The 7,513-nt window shown below is 45.7% G+C and overlaps 1 pseudogene; it reads right to left on the reverse strand.

Annotated features, from left to right (window-relative positions):
- Positions 1-1,261: 1,261 nt before the first annotated feature.
- On the reverse strand, positions 1,262-2,731 carry LOC144819804 (endogenous retrovirus group PABLB member 1 Env polyprotein-like; annotated as a pseudogene).
- Positions 2,732-7,513: the final 4,782 nt, after the last annotated feature.

Raw genomic sequence — 7,513 nt, forward strand, 5'->3', positions numbered from 1 at the left:
TGCCCACCTCGAGATCACAGCCGCAGGCCGGGAAAACCTTTCATCGCCACCCGGCCCGCGACCAGGAAGTCAGGCAGGCCGGGGGCGGGCCTCCGGGACAACCGGAACCGGATGTAGGAGGGCGGGAGCCCACCCTGCCACCCACGGAAGAGCCGCGGCGTGAGAAACAGAGTGGCTGCAGGTGCAGGCGGGGCTCCGGTGCCTGAAGGAGAGCCCTGCACTGCCCACAGAGGAAGGAGGAAGCCGGTCCCCGACTGAGAAGGAGAGCCCCGAGGTGCGGTAGCTCTCCTGTGTCCCGGGAGTAGAGAAGCAGCTGCCTGAGACAGGAGCACGGTAAGGTGGGTGAGGTACTGGGTTTTTCAGAACCGGTACCGAACCGGTAACCCAGCGGTGTCAGGGTACACCCAAAGACCTCGGGTACTTTCCTGATTCAGACACAGAAACTCAGAGTCTTCTAGGTGAAGTCAAAGAACGCATTTATTGGCTGCAACCAAGTAACAGATATCCTAGAAGTACAACACGGTGTATATTCTCAGGAGACTGCTCAAACTTACAAGGCCAGTCTTCTCTTTTTATACAAAATATTAAGCTTTAGGCAAACATTCTTCACATTTCGGTGGATCATTCACATGTTTTCACTACAAAGGAAAAGCAGAGTCATGATGACAAGCCCACATTTCATTTCGCCCAGCCCATAATAAATTACCCGGCAAGGCCCAGCTTTTTCATCAGATATCGGTGGACCCCAATAAAAACGGGCACCTCCTCCTCGTAAAGCAAGTAGGAAAAGAAAAACAGGGACAGGTGTGATCAAGATTAGGCAGGAAGTGTGTGCGATGAAAAGGTTTTATGGTAGGCTGTGCCTTGATGCTATCTCGCTCGGCCACTGGGAAAGGAACTGGCCGGGCAGGTTCGGCCTGGGGCGATGGTTCCTGCTTGCCCAGGTCGCAGAGAAGTCAACCAAGGTGGACGTGCCCTTTGAAATCATGTTTGGCTTTAATCATTGGCCTATGTGAGGGCAATTCACAAAATGGCTGCCGTACGCAAAATGGAAGCCGAGGGTTCAGGACGCGAATTACGATTTCGAGGTGAAATCGTCACTCGAATATGACGAAAATGCTTGTACATAGTGCGCTAGCCATTCTCGGTCTTTTGATACCGAAATCGTCATACTATGACAAAGTTTATTACACGAGTCCAGATTTTTCAGAACCACAAACCCTCCTTTTGCCCTTACATAGGCAATTAACCTATCCTCATGCTAATCTGAGTCCAGGTGTATATTACTAAAGTCATTGAGATGTTGCTGTAACATCATCCTAGTACTTAGCTCATCTCTTGATACAGGTTTCCTTACACATGACGTAGCACAGAGGCCACACAGTGCAGGAGCACACTGTACGCACAGACAGAACAGGAAAAGAATGGCTACGACCATCCCAATGACCATCAGAATTTTCCATCCCCAGGCGGATACCAGTTCCCAGAACCATCCCATTAACGAGCAATCTCCTTTATCCACATGAATAGATTTGGAAATCTTATGCAGTTTGGAGATGGCCTGGTACACTGTTGGAGCGTTATCTGGAATGAAAACACAGCAACTCGATTGGATCAATTTACATACCCCACCTCGGTCAGCAAGTATGACGTCTAACGCGACCCTGTTCTGAAGGGTCATGAGACGATCCGACTGGAGCTCAGCAGTCAAGATACTAAGTGCACCGGCAGTTTCAACTACGGTGTATTCAACCACCCTCGCCAATTGCCTTATGTTCCTGCTGTTTACCATGGGTCCCCAGAACGGCAGAAAACCCTTTACGAAATCCCCAAATTCTTGTCCTGCAGTGTCTTCTTTACTGAAGGCACCTCTAACTAGCCTTGTCTTGTGGTAATCTGCCGCTGCTGTGTAGGTGGGAGGCAAAACGAACGAAACAAAACATGTGCCCGAAAAGTCAGGGGGCAACCATGTATAGGCTCTATCATGGCAGATGAAATAGGCACCCTTAGCAGCTAAGAACGGAGGGGAAGTCTGAGATGTAAGAACATATGTTTCAGTGCAGATGCTTTTCCCTAGTTGAGCTCTGGGATTCTTGCCAGTACCTTGCACACACAGGTGACCCTTATGGGGTACAATCCAAATCGGGGAAGATATCTTAGCTTGCTGTTTCTCACTCAGAGTAGCTCAATATCCGGTCACGTTCCATCCTATATATACTAGTGTCTCATCTCTCGGGATAGTCTCGTAGGAAATGTCTTCCTTAATCATGTCTACTATACCCTTAACTAGAGCACTATTCTTAGGATTGTCTGTTATAGAACGTAGGGGGTAGACTTCGTGTGCGTAGATGAACATTGTTCTGTATGCCCACACAGAACCATTGTGGCTGAAAGGCAGGACCAAGTAAGGGATACCTTTATCGGTAGTATGAGGCATAAGACCACACACCCAACAGTTAGTCGTGTTCATTACTAGTTGGTGTTGGTGTAGAAGCTGAACGAAAGAGTTATTAATAAACTCCAATCTCCTAGCAGATTCATGTCCAGGAAGGGGTTGAAAGGAGTGTGGGGAAACAGTAGAAGGAGGAGGTATGGGTGATGTAGTTGGTGTAAATGTCACTTGAAAAGAGAATAAAACATATCCTATAAAAAACATCGTAATGCTGAACAACATAAAAATGCATATCATCAAAAAGCTTTTCTTGGTCATCATTTTACATATTCTGCTTTTAAAGTTTGTTTCCTTGGCAGGTCTCTCCATCTCGAAAAACTCCATCCTCTCTAATATGCTGCTCGCAATGGTTGGGTGTTCTATGCTAAGGAATGCTTCTGTCAGTCCAGGGCAACTCCCTTAGACCAACCAGAACTGTCGACCTAACGTCTTCAGCTGCACCCGAAAGACTTTGGGCAACCGCGACCCTACAGCGGAACCCGGATGGTGGTTCGAAAAACAAAAATAAAAAAGTTTCTCAGATGGGAGAGCTGCACTTTCAAAAATAGCAATAGAAAGGGAATATCTTTTTATTAGTTCATAGTTCTCGGCCTCAGATTATATCTTTGTTTTCTAGGTATTTTCTGATCTCGGAAAAGGAGTTTGGGGTTTGTAGTGTCCAATCGAATTGACGGTGGCACAGCTGCTTGCAAGATATTGTCACTTTCTTTCTCAGAGATTGTTCCTTTTATACATGCATCACTGAAAGGTGAAAAACGAGGCATCGTTTCAGTCTCTGAGTCAGCGATACCCTCTTGGACCCACCGGTCGTACGGCAGAGGCAAAGGCACCCTCTTGCATTGTACGCCGTGGATCCAGTGCTTCTTCCCTTCTACACAAACAGCTGATCTCGTTGACAGAAGGACGAGGGGAGGGCCGGTCCACCTGGGCTGGTCGTTCTTTGTTCGCTGGAAATTCTTCACCAGCACCCAGGAGCCAGGTTCGATGTGATGACCTGGAGCTTCAGAGGCTTGAGGCAGAGTATTGTGAACCTGTTGGTGTAAAACACGCAATTTAGCCGTCAATTCGTACAAATAGTCAAGCAAAACTGGGTGTTCGATTTCACGAAATTTTGTGGGCCTTGGCACTCCCCATATGTTGGCCGGGCGGCCGAAGATTACTTCATATGGACTAAGTCCCACTCGCGAATGCACAGTCATTCTTGTTGATAGGAGTGCTAAAGGGAGAGCGTCAGGCCATTTAAGACCAGAGCTCGCTTGAATTTTGGCCAGTTAAAGCTTAAGCGTGCCATTATAGCATTCTACTAGTCCAGCTGATTGGGGGTGATTTGCAGTGTGAAATTTTTGGTGTATGCCTAGCCCTTCACACACTTTCTTCATCACTCGACCCACAAATTCACTCCCATTGTCATTCCAGACCATTCTAGGCATTCCAAATCTGGGGAAGAACTCTTTCACAAGGGCTTTAGCTGTAGATAAGGCAGTGTTGTCTTTTAGGGGGTACGCTTCTATCCATCTTGAAAAGGCACAAACAACAACGAGTACGTATTTTAGATTGTTGCACCTTTCCATGTGGATGAAATCTAGCTGCAAAACCTCGAACGGATACGTTGAAGGCGCAAAATGACCAGCCGGAGTTGGGGTTCCCCTACCAGGATTGTATTTCAGACACACCATACAATTCTTGACCACATTCACTGCACACTTAGGAATTCCAGCATTTTGCCATACTGGAGCCAACAATTTACAAATCCCTTTCACACTGATGTGAGCCATTCCATGGGCCATCGTAACCACTGCAAGCACATACGCATCGGGTAACAGCCATCTCTGATGCTCTGACAATTCAACCCAACAACCATTGGCATCCATTTTACCCGTACTTTCTCTCCACACACTCAATTCCTTCTCCGTAGCTTCAGCTTGAATAAATTTTACACTCTCTATCGTGTCTTCGCGCATTCCAACGTCACCAATCCATCTTGCAGGGCCCGCAACATACATTCGACTCATCACATTCCTCGCTGTTTCTTTCGCTATTTCGTCAGCAAATGCATTTCCACGACCCACATCATCAGTCACCTTCTTATGTGCACTGCATTTCACAATCGCAACTTGCAGGGGCAAAGTAAGAGACTCGAGGAGTTCATTCACCAACTGTCCATGCTGTATCTTAGCTCCATGCGAAGTCAGAAACCCACGTTCTTTCCACAATCGTCCAAAACTGTGAGCCACACCAAATGCATACTGGCTGTCAGTATATATGGTCACTCGCATTCCTTTCGACACCACACAGGCTCGTGTAAGTGCAATCAATTCTGCTGCTTGAGCTGAATTATGTGGGATGCATGCAGCTTCAACAATCGTATGTAAAGTCGTGACAACATATGCCGCAGTCGTATCTCCATTCGGAAGCTTAAAGCATGAACCATCCACCCATAGGGTACCATCACACTTTACAAGTGGAGTATCTTGGAGGTCTATTCTACCTTTTGTTTCTTCCTCCGTTCTGAGAAAACAATCATGCTTTTCAGAAGCATCTAGCTCTGTTTCAATTGGCAACAACGTGGCTGGGTTAAGTGTGTTACATCTTTTTATGTGTACATGACTCGCTAACAGTGTTAATTTGTAACCTGACAATCGAGCACTAGTTAAGTGCTGTGTCTTGGTCCTGTTTAACAACGTGTCCACTGCATGTGGAACCATCACAATCAATGTATTATTCATTACTAAGCCAGCAGACTGTGGAATAGAAACAGCTGCTGCTGCTGTGGCTCTTAAACAACTTGGCAATGCTTTAGCTACCGGGTCCAAAGTCGACGAAAAATACGCGCATGGGCACTGCTTGTCTCCAAACAACTGCGTCAACAATGATAATGCACAACCTTCTTTCTCATGGACATACAACGTAAAGGGCTTGCTGTAGTCGGGGGTACCCAACACAGGAGCCGAACATAATGCATTACGCAGTTCGGAAAAACTTTTCTGACAATCCTCAGACCATGGGACGGGATTCGGTGTATCTTTACAAGTTAATGCCACCAAAGGTTTGGCCAGCAAGGAAAAATTTGGTATCCATTGCCTGCAATATGATGTAATGCCTAGGAAAGCACGCACTTCTCTCTGTGTCCTTGGCACACTTAATTTCGCTATTGCCTGAATTCTTTCTGGGGTCAGTTTCCTTCCCTCCTTCGATAAGAGGTGACCTAAGTAGGTCACTTCTTGTCGACAGTATTGCAACTTAAAGAGAGAGACTTTGTGATGTAGATCACACAAATGACGCAATAATGACAATGTGGCTTCTTTACAAATCTCCTCAGTATCTGCAGCGACAAGTAAATCGTCGACGTACTGGACAAGTGTAGCACCAACAGGTAAAACAATCGTATCAAGCTGTGTCTTTTAGGCTTGACTATATATCGATGGACTTTCACAGTAGCCCTGGGGAGCGCGTTTAAAGCGGAAGCTTCGACCTCCTAAACTGAAGCCGAAAATATCCCTACTCTCTTCGACAATCGGGATGCTGAAGAAAGCATTCTTCAAATCAATCACCGAGAACCAAGTCGCACAAGCTGGAATCATAGTCAATAGGGCAGTGATATCAGGAACAACTGGAAATTGTGGCACAACTATTTTATTGACCTCTCTAAGATCAATCACGAATCTGTAAACAGGTGGCTGGGAAGGATCAGTGCGCTTCAAAACAGGCAGAACAGGACTATTGCACACGTTGCCTCTTGTCTCTTCAATCACATCTTTTTCAATCAGATCGTAAATGATCGCTAGCAAAGCTTTTTCACCTTCACTAGAAATTTTGTATTGGGAAATACGTGGCATTTTAACATTGGCTTTCAATGGTACAACATTTGGTGGTATTTCCAGAAGACCTACATCATTAGGACCAGTAGCCCAAAGAATATTAGGGAGAGATGACAATTCGGTTGGAAGTTTGTCCTTTGACAAATACATTGAGGAGACCACTTTCTTACCCAGTGTAAGTTGTACTCCTGAAGGAGAACAGTACAAGGTCGCATACAATCTTTTCAACAAGTCCAATCCTAAAAGTTTTCACCACAACCTGTTGTCAGAATAAGGGGTGCCTCGAATTCGCAAGGTCCAACAGAAAGGGACATAGGACTAGAAACTGGGTTTCTAACCGGGGCGCCAGAGAAACCTACTGAAACTTTCGTTTCGCCAGACAAAGGTGTGCCAGGGAGTTTAGAGTGCATAATAGAACTCTTCGTAGCACCAGTATCCAACAGAAAAGGCTCTGACACACCTGATGTAATCACCTCAACGTAAGGTCCACTCTGATCTACTGGAACTGAAACAACTCCCTCTCTTTGCCTACGGCTGTCCTAGCAATCATTACCTTCCATATTCTCATCTTCTGCATAGTAGTCATCAGCATAGTACTGAGCCGTTCTAACAGATGCATTATTCTGCTGATCAAACCTATTCATTGTATTTTGAGGCGGAAAGGAACACGAGTTCTGGGGGAAATTTCCACGTCCTCTACCTCTAGGCGTCTGCTGAACACCTCGACCTCTTGCACCAGAAGCGCCATTCATACGCTGTAGTAAAATAGGACAACTATATTTGAAATGACCCTCTTCCTTACAATATGAACACTGATTGGGACATACAGGGACACGTGGTTGAGTATACTCGACTCTTTGCGAGTGCCTCTGAAACTGTTGAGGCTGTTGATAGTTACTCTGACTACCACTATTTTGGCCACCACGTGGCGGATACGCTTGTTGTAACAGAACCTTCGTTTTTAACTCTTTAGTTTTCTTCTCTGCTCTATCTTTCTCATCTTTGCCTCTATTTTCGTAATATTGTGCAGTAGCCAATATCTGTGCTGAGTAGGAAACTGCCCAAGATCTCTCTGAATCTTTTAATTTCTTACATAACTCTGGTAACAAATTATGCACAAATTTATCGACGAACAACCGTTGCCCACCTTCTGTACTCATATCTTGACCACTGTGGTCGACAAACATTTCTTCAAACCTGGTGAAGAAATCAGACACCGTTTCATCTTTCTTCTGCTTACACG

Source organism: Lissotriton helveticus, chromosome 2_1 (genome assembly GCF_964261635.1).
Source record: "Lissotriton helveticus chromosome 2_1, aLisHel1.1, whole genome shotgun sequence".
Lineage (NCBI taxonomy): Eukaryota > Metazoa > Chordata > Amphibia > Caudata > Salamandridae > Lissotriton > Lissotriton helveticus.